At 37.3% G+C, this 16,175-nt stretch overlaps 1 long non-coding RNA gene across 1 annotated transcript in view; it reads right to left on the bottom strand.

Annotated features, from left to right (window-relative positions):
- The window catches only part of LOC133247252 (uncharacterized), a 47,211-nt gene that overhangs the window by 28,493 nt on the left and 2,543 nt on the right, over positions 1 to 16,175 (bottom strand). The window lies entirely within an intron of this gene.

The raw sequence follows: 16,175 nt of genomic DNA, 5'->3' as shown, positions 1-16,175 counted from the left end.
TATGAAATACCAGGCTGGATGAATCACAAATTGGAATCAAGACTGCCAGGAGAAATATTAACAACCTCAGATATGCAGATAATACCACTCTAATGGCAGAAAGTGAAGAAGAACTAAAGAGCCTCTTGATGAGGGTGAAAAGGAGAGTGAAAAGGCTGGCTTGAAACTCAACATTTAAAAAACTAAGATCATGGCATCTGGTCCCATCACTTCATGAAAAATAGATGGAGAAAAAGTGGAAACAGTGGCAGATTTTTATTTTCCTGGGCTCTAAAATCACTATGGGTGGTGACTGTAGCCATGAAATTAAAAGATGCTTGCTCCTTGGAAGAAAAGCTATGACAAACCTAGACAGCATATTAAAAAGCAAAGACATGACTTTGCTGACAAAGGTCTGTCTAGTCAAAGCTATGGTTTCTCCAGTAGTCCTGTCTGGATGTGAGAGTCGGACCATAAAGAAGGCTGAGCACTTAAGAATTAATTGATGCACTCAAATTGTGCTGCCAGAGAAGACTCTTGAGAGTCCCTTGGACTGCAAGGAGATCAACCAGTTAACCCTGAATATTCACTGCAGTCGAAGTTCTAATACTTTGGCCACCTGATGTGGGAAAGACCCTGATGCTAGGAAAGACTGAGGGCAGGAGGAGAAGAGGGAACAGAGGATAAGATGGTTGGATGGTATCACTGACTCAATGGACATGAATTTGAGCAAACTCTGGGAGATAGTGGAGGACAGAGAGGTCTGGTGTGCTGCAGTCCATTGGGTTGCAAAGACTCAGATACGACTTAGTGACTGAACAATAGCAGAGCAGATTTGAAGACTTTGAATTCAGTTTTGCAAATGTCAAGTTTTGTTATCTATTCAATCTTTCCACTAGGATGTTGAATTCAGATAGATATATAGGGTTAGAAGTTAACAGGAGAAGTCTGGGTTGGAAAATATGGGAATTGTCTTCATTTAGTTGACATTTCCCTGGAGAAGGGAAAGGCTACTAACTCCAGTATTATGGCCTGGAGAATTCCATGGACTATACAGAATTCCATGGGTCACAAAGAGTCAGACACGACTGAGCAACTTTCACTTTCATAGGTGACATTTAACACCACAAGCACAGATGGAATCACCAAGTGAGAAAGAGGTAAAGACCAACGAATGGTGCTCTCCAATGTAAAAGGTGGGGAAAGGAGAAGGATTCAGCACAGGAGCCTAAAAAGGAACAACCAGTGAGGGAGGAGAAAAACTAGGAGTGTGTGGAATTCTTGGGAGGCAAAAAGAAGATAGTATTTCTAGGAAGAAGAAGTGATCAATTGTACTGATGGCCCTAATGATGAAAATTAACTGACCACTGTATTTAACAGTGTGGAAGCTGCTGTTATCAGAAGCTCAACAAAGAGTTGCTTCTATGGAATGACGGAGATGAGAGCCTGATTGGGATGAGTTTAAAAGATAATGGGAAGAAAGGACCTTTGCTACTAAGAGAACAGAGGAATGGTTAGTGAAGAGATGGTATTTTTAAAATGGGAGAAATAATGGCATGTTTCTATGGTATTAGCAATAATCCATCAAAGAAGAAAATTGATCATGTAGAAGAAAGGGAAAGGATTACAGTGTACTTGAATAGAGTGGATATGCAATCTCATTCACAAACCAAGACACAGAAGAGTGATGTATTCATGATTATATAACCAATAAATGATAAGAGCCTGGATATGAACCCAAGCCCCACAGTCAACATTCTCTAACACACCATGATGGAGGAGGCCTATGTCACCTACTATAGTATGCTTGGCAAATGGTCATCAACCTTTGCCTAATAACATTATTTCAGAGCATATGATTTCATAAGTAGTTAATTTCAACATATTGCATGTTTAACGTGTGTCAGTCACTAGGTTGATGGGGAATGAGGAAAGAATATAAAGGTGAATGACACACTTTCTCTAAGGAAATTTACAATCTGGTGAACCTTAAACAATAACCAAGACAAGACAAAATAAATTAGTGTATGATGGACAGTTCTAATGATGACAGTATTCCCTTACACTGAGGCACATTCTACCTCTAGGCAATGTCTCCCAATTTGCTTCTAAGTCTGCCCTCTCCAGCAATGACAATATCTATTCTTTAGGGTATGTAGATGAATCACAAGTTCTGTCTCACTGGTAGAAAATTATTCCAACTGGATCTGGGGATAAACAATAGATCATAAGCCTAAAAGCATATACTTTAAGGTAAAAGTAATGAAACCACAAACGTGAACCTATTTTATATCTTTATTTCAACCCCATCTTTTGTAGAATGAAAGACAATTCACACTTAAGGTATTAAGCTCAACAGTGGAACTATTACAGGGCTTCACCATATGGAGATAGCTTATATTACAGAAAATACTCAAACTTCTTCAATTCTCTCAACATACACATTAAATATTTCAGAAGAATAACGCTTTCTGAGTATGAAAACATGAGTTCAATCCCTTAGCAAAATACCTTATATGTGTATGTGTGTGATTTCTTCAGGTTATTATAATAACCTTGTCGATTCTTTTTATTAAAACAGGTATAAACTCCTCATTTAGAAGTCCTATGGGCTTACAGAGAACAAAATTCTGTGGTCTTTAAGTATCTTTTTCTTTCTATCTAATAACTAAGAACATTTGCATGAAAAAAGGCATCGTCTTCTATCTAGGGTATTCTTTTTTTTAGCCACAAGGCTTGTGGGATCATAGTTGACTGACTAGGGGTTGAACCTGTGCCTTCAGCAGTGAAACAATGGAGTCCTAACCACTGGACCTCCAAGGAATTCCTTACTTAGGGTGTTCTTTTATAAGAAACCAAATCATCAGTGTACTGCATATGCAACAACTGTGATGATAACTAGAGAAGAGTTAATATTTTGATGAAGAAAAACATTAGGAGCAGGCAGATATAAGAAACCAAGATCTATTCCCTTGGCCTGGAATTCCCATATGCACTCCTCCTAGCAAACACCTATTCAGTCTTTTAAGAGCCTCTACAAATGTCAACTTGTAAAACCTTCCCCTCCTCATCCTTATCCCCACTTTGTACTCTCTTTGCTGTACTCTCACAGAATTTTTGTAAACAACTCTATTGTGAAACTACATTGAATTTACTGTCTCCAATTTACTTCCTTTAATTTATGTGTATTCCAAGTCTGTGAGCTTCTTGAGGGAAGAGGGTTACTGTATCTTTTCTTTGTGTTCCCAGTGTACCACATAGTGTCTGGAACCTGGAAGGTATTCAATAAATGCTGATGGAGTGAAGCGATGATGAATGAGTCAGTGAATGAATGAAACGAATGGAAAAGCAAAAATAGAACTAAAGGTTAGGGGAAAATGAACAATGAGTTTTGATAACTAAGAGGTTCACTAATTTAGTCATACCCCCTTCATTTTACAGACCGGGAAACTTAAACTTGTATTAGTTAAATGACTTGTCTACACTAGTCACTGTCTATAGCAAGGCTACGGAGCAACAGGAGTTTGAACCTCAACAAAGCCCCTGACCTTTTTTCATTATTATAACACTGACCACATTGTATTGTCAGTCTTCCCTATCACATCTAGTTCCTTGAAGACAGTAATGATGTTTTATCTATCTCTAATCTATCCTTTGATTATAATGACGAAGCTAATATTGCTCATGGTGCCATAGAAATAACCTCAAAATTAGACATGTGGACTTGCAATCCCCTTTAAGATGACTTGTCTAATTTCCAGACATTCAAAGACATCTGAGTGTGCTTTAGTGAAATAGCTATTGATTCTGAGCTTCAGAATCAAATGCAGTTCAGTTCAGTTCAGTCATTCAGTCATGTCCGACTCTTTGTGACCCCATGGACTGCAGCACACCAGGCCTCCCTGTCCATCAGCAACTCCCAGAGATTACTCAAACCCATCTTCATTGAGGCAGTGATGCCATCCAACCTTCTTATCCCCTTCTTCTCCTGCTTTCAATCTTTCCCAGAATCAGGGTCTTTTCAAATGAGTCAGGTATTCACATCAGGTGGCCAAAGTATTGGAGTTTCAGCTTCAACAACAGTCCTTCCAATGAATATTCAGGAGTGATCTCCTTTAGGATGGACTGGTTGGATCTCCTTGCAGTCCAAGGGACTCTCAGGAGTCTTCTCCAACACCACAATTCAAAAGCATCAATTCTTTGGCGCTCAGCTTTCTTTATAGTCTAACTCTCACATCCATAGATGACCACTGGAAAAACCATAGCCTTGACTAGATGGACCTTTGTTGGCAAAGTAATGTCTCTGCTTTTTAATATGCTGTCTAGATTGATCTAGATTGATAACTTTCCAAGGAGTAAGCGTCTTTTAATTTCATGGCTGCAGTCACCATGTGCAGAGATTTTGGAGCCCCACAAAATAAAGTCAGCCACTGTTTCCCCATCTATTTGCCATGAAGTGATGGGACTGGATGCCATGATCTTAGTTTTCTGAACGCTGGGCTTTAAACCAACTTTTTCACTCTCCTCTTTCACTTTCATCAAGAGGCTCTTTAGTTCTTCTTCGCTTTCGGGCAGTGTCATCTGCATGTTTGAGGTTATTGATATTTCCCCCAGTAATTTTGATTCCAGCTTGTGCTTCCTCCAGCCCAGCATTTCTCATGATATACTGCTTATTTAACATATAAGTTAAATAAGCAGGGTGACAATATACAGCCTTGACGTACTCTTTTTCCTACTTGTAACCAGTCTGTTGTTCCATGTCCAGTTCTAACTGTTGCTTTCTGACCTGCATACAGATTTCTCAAAAGGCAGGTCAGGTGGTCTGGTATTGCCATCTCTTTCAGAATTTTCCACAGTTTGTTGTGATCCACATAGTCAAAGGCTTTGGCATGGTCAATAAAGCAGAATTAGATGTGTTTCTGGAACTCTCTTGCTTTTCGATGATCCAACAGATGTTGGCAATTCGATCTCTGGTTCCTCTGCTTTAGTGAAATACTGTAACAACCCTGAGCTTCAGAATCAAACACACCTAAGTTTAAATCCTAGCCCAGGTGATGCAGTGGTAAAGAACCTGCCTGCCAGTGCAGAAGATGCAAGAGTCGTGGGTTTGATCCCTGGGTCAGGAAGATCCCCTGGAGGAGAAAATGGCAACACACTCTAGTATTCTTGCCTGGAAAATTCCATGGACAAAGGAGTCTGGTGGGCTACTGTCCATGGGGTCACAAAGAATCAGATGCAACTTAGCATGCACACATGCATTAGGGGTATTATTTAAAATTTCTGAACTAAGGTGCTTCATCTGCAACCCAGATCAGAAACAGGTGGGTTTGTATGGGGGGATTCAAAGATAATTCTAAGTTATTGAAAATAAATGGTTGATTAGATTATGATTCTAAAAAATAGGAAGTAAAAGAAAAAAAGAGGAGATTGGGGACTGGGAGGAAGGGAAGGACAAAAGATATTTAAGACGTTAAAGCCTTTGCAAGTAACCACAAGTGGGCATTAAAAAGACAGGGGGAAAAATCTAAGATATTAAAAATTCTTGGTTGGATATATTTCAAAGCCACTTCTGACCCTAAACTGTACAAGACATAAAAGAGACTGGGGTGGGAGTAGAGGATATGGAGAAAACAGTTCATTCAGTGAGGCCCTAAAGGGCAGAAACAGGATCACAGAATAAATGTTATAAGTAAATTTTGATTTGCCCCAAGAAAGAATTTTATAATAGCAAGAGGACCTGGTTATGGAGTCACTAAGTCTGAGAGGCAATAGCTTTGCTTTGGAATCCCGGAAGCTTAAGTATCCCACTGTATGACTTAGACCAGTCATTTTACCCCCAACTTAGCTGTCTCATCTGCAAAATTCAGACCAAAGGTTTTATCCTTTCTGTTTGGATGCTGGTGCTTATTAAGACACTTCCTACATCCCTGAATGTATCAGAAGAAACTGATTTGTGACCATCAATGCATTTCCCAACCAAATGTAGATAAGTAAATGAGGATATAACTCACATCAGGAAGAGGAGGTAAACTTTGTGTATGAATCATCTGATCCTCATACTCACCGTTTTAATGAGTAACATAGAGAACACATGCATTTCTGTTTCTGCTTTGAGACCTCTTGTATCCGTTTTTCTGTTTACTCTTTCAAAGGTCATAAGTTTACCTCTGGGTGAATACATTATGGTAGAAGAGCTTTTATAAATTATAATATAATGACTTTTAAATTGATTTGGACACCTTGAAATGTATGTGAAATTAGCTTGGCAAGGCAGCCATCTAACAGAAGATAAGCTGCAGGTTAAATTCTCTAAACTGTGTTTTCTGATTGTATCTATACAAATTCTGTCTGGACATGGAAACTGTAAGTATCAATTCACTATGAAATAACAAATCTAAGAAAAGACACTAAATCTTAAACATAAGTTTCCCACAGTTTAGATAATATTTTTCTTAAGAGAGTAGGGCACACTGCTAAAATTCTATTCAGAAAATGTGAATAGATTAAAAATGAGTTTGATAAATACAGTAAAATACAAGAAAATAAGATGTCTTGTGGTCTGTATAACATTTGAGAATGTGTTCTGAAGAAAAATTGTTGTCCCTTTGATGTAACTTTGAAGAACTGAGCTAAGGGATGGGGGTATAACTTTGAAACTGAAAGAACCACTGTGCTAAATCAGAGGAAAATAAATCATAATTTAACATTTTTCAATTAAAAAAAATCTGTTCAGAGGTTCCAAAACACTATTCTGTTTGGTATAGGCAATCAGATTTAAATTCATCTTTTTTTCACAAGTTGAGAGGGGAAAAAGTTTTAGTAACTATTACTCAAATCATCTCTATGGTATGTATAAGGTACACAATAAAGAGAAATGGCTGGTCATAAGAAGACTTGTTTTCTAATCTTAGGGCAAGTTGCTGTGTGGCTTCAGATAAGTCCCTTATTACCTTAATTTCTTCAGCCATATACTTCTTAGTATGAAGGAGAAGGTAAATGAAAATCCTTTGAGAGGTATAAATTGTTCTGCAGTGAAGATTATTAATGCATAATTCTTTTCCTCATTCTATTAATGTTGAAATGTCCTTAATATATCTTTCGGATAACTCATAATTCTTTCTTCCCTCCACCAGATTTGTTAATTAAATGATGGAAGGCATTTTGGTAAGATAGGTAAAAGATTTAGTGAAAAAACCTGCTAAAGAAATAAAGCCAAATGCCTCTGAAAAATGTAAGGGTACATTAAATGAAAAAAGCAAAGATCTACATTTAATGTGTTCATAAGACAGATACTGTGTCTTTGTTTTATTTTTCAAATTTGTCAGTTAAAAACAAAAGTAGTGGTGTAATATACTCAAGAGGTTTAATGTTACATTAATCAGAGCTGACAACCATGAAAACTATTTATTGTTGTATTTGAACCACTAATTTCAGATGAAATCTAAAACACTCAAGCTCCAATTGTTAGCACTGACATGCCAACAAAAACCTTAAGGAAATCTTTTGTAGCTAGATCACACTATTGTTATGCACTCACTTGAGAAAACAAAATATGTATGTAACTAAATCCTACCGTATGTCTACAGTGGTTTTGATAAACAGACCCAGTCAAAAGTTGAGTAAATTATACTATAAAGGTTAATTTAAAATCTATGTTGTCATTCACTGACTTCTGATAACTATACTTTTCGATTTAGTATATGTAGTTAGAGCACTGTCTAGCCTAAATGAATCTGAGGTTCCATTTCTATTTCTACAGGAGTCAGTTAACTCGAAAAAGAAGAAAAAAATGGACTAAGATAAATTGTGTATGGACAACTTGGGCAAAAAAACTACTTGAAAAGCCATCTTCGCAAATGAAGTACAGTAATGCTCCAAACTATAGATAAATAGGAAAAGAAATGAATAAGTTACTTAATCTAAATATAGAAACAGGGCATGCAGTGATCCAGTTAGGAAAAGGCTTTCTTCTCTATTGCTAAACCTAATACTTCCCAGAGCAGATCTTGTTCTGTTGTGTGAATTTGAGCAAGTTGATTAAATTCTGGGCTTATTTCCTCAGCTGTAAAATGAGGATAATAACTGATCTCCATAGGAAAGTTATGAGAATTACAGTAAACAGGGACTATAAACTACATTTTTGGGAGTGAGCACACTGTGTAGGGCTTAGAGACTAGAAGCAGAAATATGTGGTACACATCAAACGCACATAATGTTATAAGCAAAATTCCCTCAGTAAAAAATAAATCTAAAATTTTAAAGGAGAGAAAAATAGTGAATATAAGCTAACTACTAAGTAAAAGCAGCAGTAGCAGGAATAGCAGCAGCAAACTGTTCTCACTCTGTCCTGATGCCTGCATAGGTCTTCAGAATAAAAACTAAGAGTGCATTACCAAGCAAAGGGTGATCAACTTTAGCCAGTGGTGAAGGAATATCATTGGCTTTTGAATTTGACAAAAAATACCCTGTTTTAAGGGAACATTTTCAAAGCAGAAAGGTGGGAAGCCTGATCATAAGTGGCTAACAAAAACAAATAAAAATGGAGATGGCAGGATTGAGAAAAATATGACTGAGACTGTCTTGCTCCATGGGTTCTAACTCACAAACACGAAAAATGTTCCATTAGTGCTTGACAATATATAAAGCTATTACGATTTCTACAGAGCTCTTTGGTGATGAATTAAAAATTGGTAAGTAAAGTGGGCATGGGAAGGTGAGCCATATCTCTAAGTAGATATGGAGAATGAATTTTTAGTGATTGTAATTAAATGTAGTCTCATGTGAACTAGATTATTTCTATGCCATTGAGATCTACTGATAAAAGCTTCTCATTGATGATGTAAAGGAGAAGAGAAACAAAGTGGCTGAGACAAGAAGCAATAGGACAGGCAATTTCTTTCAAGCTGTAAAAAACTGCACGTTTTAAGGCAGATGGTAAAGACCAAGGGAAAGGGAAGAGAACGCAAGATACAGAACAAGAAAAGCTTAGCAACAAAGTACCTCACATATTGGGGCTTCCCAGGTGGCTCAGTGGTGAAAAAAAAATCCACCTGCCATTGCAGGAGAGTCAGGGTTCGATCCATGGGTCGAGAAGATCCCCTGGAGTAGCAAATGGAAACCTGCAACCCACTCCAGTATTCTTGCCTGAAGTTTCCACTGACAGAGGAGCCTGGCAGGCTTCAGTCCATGTAACCGCAAAGAGCTAGACATGACTGAACACACACAAACATCCCCCTCACATATTAGGATAAGATTCAATAATATTAGCACCTAACATCTGTTGGGAACTATTATCATTTAAAAACTGTTATATTTATCATTTAAAAATTGTCATTTTTAAATTATCATTTAAAATGATATCTATTATTTAAAAATGATATCTATTATCATTTAAAAATTGTTATAAAACAATTTACATCTGATTTTTATTGACGTCAATATAAATTATAAATTAAGTAGAAACATTATTTATCCTCCTTTCAGACTTATAATCTACCTTGAATTCATGTAGATTCATAGCTTACAAAAGCTTTCACATAATCCTCCCAAAACAAAGTGAATGTGCCATCAGTTTTGTAATTCTTATTTTCAGGTAGAGAGATTGAAGGCATGAAGGTTAAATGACTTGCAAAGGAGGTTTTTTAAAAAATTTTTCTTAAGTATAAAGTTGATTATGAAGAGTTATTTTTCCTAGAGAATTTTTGGGGTTTGGGTAGGTTTTTAAGGGGTTGGACTTCATGACTAGCACTTAGTCTTCCACAAAAAGTTTTGCATGCATTCAGATTCCCTCTTTCTGTTTCCCCAAGACCTGGGTCTTGATGCTGCTCCACTTTTGATCAGGCCTCCCAGAGGCCCTCCCAGAGTCAACATAATATCCATGCACAGTTCTCATTTTCCCTCCTTATTCCCCAAATTTAACAACTTATTTCTCATTATTTTCAGAGCAATCTTAACTTCTCTAATTCATTAAGTTACACTAATATATCAGAACTAGTAACAGTTTAACAAATTACTTCCTCCCAGATTTGCATTTTAACCTGGGGCCTCTTAAACTGTTTAATAATGTGGGCATTTCTGACTCTGAGAACCAAGTCAAAGAAGCTTGGTCTTTCTGGCATCCCATCACACCAACACAGCAAAAGCATCCTTTATAGGCCTTTTTGTAGGAATAATCCTAACCTTTATTTCATGTGCGTGCATGCGTGCTTAGTCACTCAGTCATGTCTGACTCTTGCGACCCCACAGACTGCAGCCCGCCAGGCTCCTCTGTCCATGGAATTTTCTAGGCAAAAATACTGGAGTGGGTTGCAGTTTCCTACTCCATGATCTTCCCGACCCAGGGATCAAACCGGCATCTCCTATGTTTCCTGCATTAGCAGGCAGATTCTTCACCACAGAGCCATCCGGGAAGCCCTTTATTTCATGTAGGTTATATTAAACAAAATAATATGGGGAAAATATTCACAGTAAGACTAGTTAAAATTATAATTATTTTGTACAATTTAACTTTGTGATTGGCTAATAAATGACCCAGGGGTTGAACCTAGGTCTCCTGTATTGCAGGCAGATTCTTTACCATCTGAGCCACCAGGGAAGCCCCATAAGTGATAATATTAAAACCAGATTTCATCTTAATTCAATAAAATGTTATGGGCGTAAGCAAGTAAGTTATATGTGTAGGTCATCCTTTAATACTATGACTATCACTGATTTTTAAAAGGCTTCCCTGGTAGCCCAGCTGGTAAAGAATCCACCTGCAATGCAGGAGACCCCGGTTCCATTCCTGGGGTGGGAAGATCCCTTGGAAAAGGCATAAGCTATCCACTCCAGTATTCTTGGGCTTCCATGGTGGCTTAGCTGGTAAAGAATCTGCCCACAATGCAGGAGACCTGTGTTCAATCCCTGGGTTGGGAAGATTCCCTGGAGAAGGGAACAGCTACCCGATCCAGTATTATGGCCTGAAGAATTCCATGGACTGTATAGTCCATGGGGTTGCAAAGAGTCAGGCACAACTGAGCGACTTCCACTTCACTTCACTTCTGATTTTTAAGAAGAGAAGAGATAATTTCATAATGATGAATTTATACAAATTTCCTATGATCACTCCTGAGGTATTTTAGAGTTTTCATACAAATAGACAAAAAAAGAAAACTTTATATATATTAAAAAAAAAAAACCCAAAACCATTCATGTCACTTTTTTTTTTCTGATTGACTCATCTGTCATTATTTTTTCTAAAGATCAGGAGCCACATATTTAGTTTTGAAAATTAAGAAATCTGTTTCAAGTGTCATTCTGCTTAGTTCTGTAAGTACTAGTTCCAGGATCAAAGATAAAATGAAGTAGATGGGATATCCACTTCACATACAATCTCCTTGCGCCTTAAATATACTATGGAAATGTGGTTTTCTAAGACTTCATTAAGCTCTGGTTTAATATAACCTACATGAAATAAGGGGCTTCCCAGATGGCTCTGTGGTAAAGAATCTGTCTGCCAATGCAGGAAACATAGGAGATGCCGGTTTGATCCCTGGGTTGGGAAGATCATGGAGTAGGAATTGCAAAGCTCTGGTTAGCTAAGGGAAGGGAAGCTTATAGACACTGCTTACAGATGGCTGAACCAGCGGTTATTACCAAGAGGAACTCTGACCTGAAAGGAAGCAATCTTAAGATGGCAGAGAAAAGCAGGGTGATCATCCTAGCTCTTGCAGGTGAAGAACTGTTTGTTTTTTTAACTGCATACATACATCCTGAATCTACAGTTCATGGTTTCCTTTATATGATGAAGTTACCCACTGCCTTGACTGCTGTTTTCTATTCAGCTTTCTTGTTTTTAACAACCCAGGAGCAACAATGAAGGATTTCAATTTCCAAATGGTTTGGGAAGATGTAATAACACAAACAGCTATGGTTAACCACCTATGCTTTCCTTATTCTACTTTTTTTTTTAAAAGATGTGAACCTAAAGGTATGTATAGGATATAAAGTAAAACTGAGGTACCTCAATAATCTTCCTTCAAGAACGATTACTAGTATCTTTTGGCACAGTTTACTAAAACTTTAAAAGGTAAAATGTCCACCCCTAACATTTTCCCTTTCATTTCTCTCTCACTCTCCTTTTCTAGACCCTCTTCACTTTCCGTAAGAAAGGGGGACTAAAACATTGTCTGCATGTTTCTCAGAATACTGTAATGATTTTGAAACCTCATAGTATTTATCCTCCGACTGTCACTTTAGTACAGAAGCAAAACTCAATTTAGAGGATTATAAATACGAACAAAACTCAGTTCTTGATCTCAAGGAACTTTCTAGGGTAGTAATAATCCTAAAAGAAATATTAATAAAATGATAAATACATTTACTTTTCTCTTTACACTTAAGGAAGGGTTACACATGCAAAACTTCATCTGATACTTTAAAATATCCTTGTAAGGAAGATGGGACAAATACTATTTTCCCAACATTACAGAGGAGATAGAGATAAAACATGCAACATATTTAAAGCCATAAAAATAACTAGATAAACTTATGTTGTGATTATAACTAAATAAACATGTTATAGTTATCTATGTGTTGACCTTTGAACAACACAAGTGTGAACCACACAGGTCCACTTACACACGGATTTTTATCAATAAATAAATAATATTGTACCATAGGAACTGCAGTTGGTTAAATCTGATGATGCAGAGGAACTACAGGATATGGAACACTGACTGTAAACATATACTTGGATTTCTGACTTGGAGGAGAGGTTGCCACTCCTAAACCCCATGTTTTTTCAAGGGTCAACTGTATACACACACACACACAGAGCTTATCACCCTGGAAATGTGTCTTGGCTTAAGAAATTATCTATCACACTAATCTGCTATAATGCTTAAAATTTCATTTTAGAAAGTCCATGTGTCTGCGTGTGTGCTCAGTTGCGTCCAACTCTTTGTGATCCCATGGACAGAAGCCCACTAGGCTTCTCTGTCTGTGGAATTTCCCAGGCAAGAATACTGGAGTAGGCTACCATTTCCTCCTCTGGGAAATCTTCCCAGCCCCCGCCATTTCCTCCTCCAGGAAGTCTTCCCAACCCAGGGGTCGAACCTGTGTCTCTTGCATCTCTTGCATTGGCAGGCAGATTCTTTACCTCTGCGCCACCTGGGAAGCCCTAGCAAGTCCATACTCTACGAGTGTCTACAAGAAGTTCCATTAGAGCATAGGCCTAAATAGAGAGAAATGCAAAAAAGATTACTGGATGCTATTACAAGTGGGTCAGTTTAGTACATGGTAATTGGGTTCCTTAGAAAAATGGAAGGTTGGGAATACTTTTTGTCCTAGAACAAAATGGGAAAAGTTTGATGGGAGGAAAGACAAAAAGGTCTTGATAGGCTGAGGTAAAGCCCTGGGCACAAGCAGCCTGAGGATTTGTAAGAAACTGAATAGGGTAGAGGCAGTGAGGATGTTAAAAGAAGAACTTCTTGCTGCAAGTTACTCAAACTAGGTTTGAGTTCTTCAGTATTCTTGCCCACTTCCTCCATTTAATCCATGGTACCAGGCTCATAGGTACTCAAAAAATATTTGTCATAACTTTAATTAATAACTTTATATAACTTTAGATATGAAGATTCAGTATGTAAAACTCTGGAAATCCTTGGAAGTAGTTTCCTCAAAGTTAACAAGCTCATAAATTCATTCATGAAAGACTGGACTAGAAAATTCTACAAATCAAAGCATAAAAAGAAACTCTAATGTTTGCAAAATTTGCAGTCTATTTTGTCTTCAATTCGTTCATATCCTCTTCTCAGGATATAGAAACGTTTGTGTTGCACCCATTTCAGAAGATGTATATGGCCTCAGAATTGAGTATTAGAGTCATTAAATTTTAATCTTGTTTAGGAAACTGTCTGCTTATCTTGGGAAAAAGGCAAGTTGCCATTTTTCCCCCATATGGAGACTGTGGAGACAAGGGAAACCCCTCCACATTTTTCCCACAATTTCATATTATGCTAGAGAATTTCTGATTTTGTTAATCCATTAAACATTTTAAGAGTATTTTTGGTTAGCACTGTACTGAGTGAGGTATATGAATGGAGTCAAGTGCACAGTCCTTGCCCCTGAAGAAGTTACAATGCAGAGAGACAGAACCAGGCGTGGAACAAAAGCTGTGACTGCATAATAATATACTAGTGTGGGATGGGGGATGGGGAATCTGGAAGTCCCGTTGTTACTAGGAAAGTGGTTTCCAAGAGGTGAGAGCTTTTAGGCAGGCTCCCAAAGAGGTTGATTTTAATGATTTGCAGGAGTGAAAGTTAAAGGGCTTTTCTATTTGGGAGATAAACATCTGCCATGATTTAAATATGCGAAGAGCCTGAAGTGTGGGAGACTTAAGGAGATTGACTTCCTGGCAGTCAAAAGGCAGATTTGGGAAAGGATTTGAGAATACAACTGATAAGTTTGGGGAAGTCAGTTGATAAAGATGGGAAGGGACAGAGATTTTTGTTGTGGTTGTTATTAAAAGTTTAGATTTGATGTGGTAGGTAAACAATAAATAGAGAAATTACATGAGAAGAATGATTTTTATGATGTAACAATGAGATTGCAATAGAGAGGTCCTGATGCTCAGGAAACAAGCTAGATATACCATATTTTAGGCCTAGGTTAGTAAGACCTGAAAGAAAATGGTAGCTGAAGAAATTTCAAAGTTGAATAGATAGTAATAATAAGGAAAAGGCTATGTTATAAACTATCCCATTACTATTCTTTAATTATTAACCCAATTAACAATGATTTCCAGATAATTTATCTCCAGTCCCCCTCTCCCTAGTTTACACCTTTGTATCAAAGAGATTTTATTCAGGACATCCTTTTCAGTACTCTCCACCTATGCCTTACTCAGCTTGCCTTTGCTTCATCTTCTTCCCATTTTACCTCCTGCTGTTCATTTAGTCAAATCATCAAATTATTTTAGTCCTTACAAGACCTTAAAGGCATTTATGATCTCAGAAAATTCTGAAATTCTGGCTGCTAGGGACTTTAACCACATAACAACAACATAGGACTTATTTTCAAAATTAGAATTTTTGATTACTGATGGTACTCATTCTAAGTGTTTAAAAATGATCGTTGTAAAAACAAAAATTACTTGTAATCTCGCCACCACTATTGAAATGTTGATTTATTCCTTCCAAATGTTAAATGTGAATAATTTTCACATATTTTAAAATGCAGTATATATCTTTTAATTTATTTTTAATGGGAGGATAATTGCTTTAAACTGTTGTGTTGGTTTCTATCATACACAACATGAATCAGCCATAGGTATACATATGTCCCATTCCCTCTCAGTACATCTTTGCATCTCGCTTTTAGTTTTTACTTTCATATGGTTATTTTGGAGGCTCCTAGAATTCAAGCAGTTCTACTCAGAATTTTGCTAAGACCCCTGCTACTGCTACCTCCCTATAATTCAGTCTCTACTCCCTATATCCTCTGATTATTCATAACTTTAGCTCCTTTGTGGTTCTTGCTGCCTGGCATCTATCGCTTGCCTACTCAATGCACCTTTAAACCATCATTCAATCCACCTCAGTCCCTCTTTCTCCTTGCACGGTGTTTGTGGAGAGCTTCACAAGCTTCCTACAGAACTACTGCCCTTGGGTCTAGTGTCCATCCCAATCCACAAACTGCTGCAAAGAGGGAGAAGAGATCATGTCGCACCAGAAGAGAATTTATGAAGGAACCTCTTAGAGGAATGGGAATGACAGACACAGCTGTCTTGATCTATATTCCTTCATTTATTACTTTCTGAAAATAAGATTTTTGGTGACTATATAATATTCTGTCCTGTGAATATTCCAGATGTACCTAACTGTTCCAACAATGATCAACAGTTAACATGTCTTTGATCTTCACTATTCTAAATAACAGTGAGGTGAGAAGCCTTCTAAGTTGCCTGAATCTCAGGTAAAAACTTTTTGGATTTCTGAAAGTTGAATTACTACAAAGGTGGCAATCTTGATAGAGTCTGCCAAATGAACTTTCAGAAAGGGTTTTATGACTTTAAAATAGGAGCAAGGATTTTAACTTGTTATAGTTAGCTTACTAGGAACCACAGGGAAATCTATACCATATGCTAGAAATACTTATAGGAAATATATGCTTTTAAGAGATGCTCTCACATAATGAATTCAGTGCATTTTACAAAT

Source organism: Bos javanicus, chromosome 5, assembly GCF_032452875.1.
Source record: "Bos javanicus breed banteng chromosome 5, ARS-OSU_banteng_1.0, whole genome shotgun sequence".
Lineage (NCBI taxonomy): Eukaryota > Metazoa > Chordata > Mammalia > Artiodactyla > Bovidae > Bos > Bos javanicus.
The sequence above is the reverse complement of the archived record's forward strand: the minus strand, read 5'-3'. Positions and strand labels throughout refer to the sequence as shown.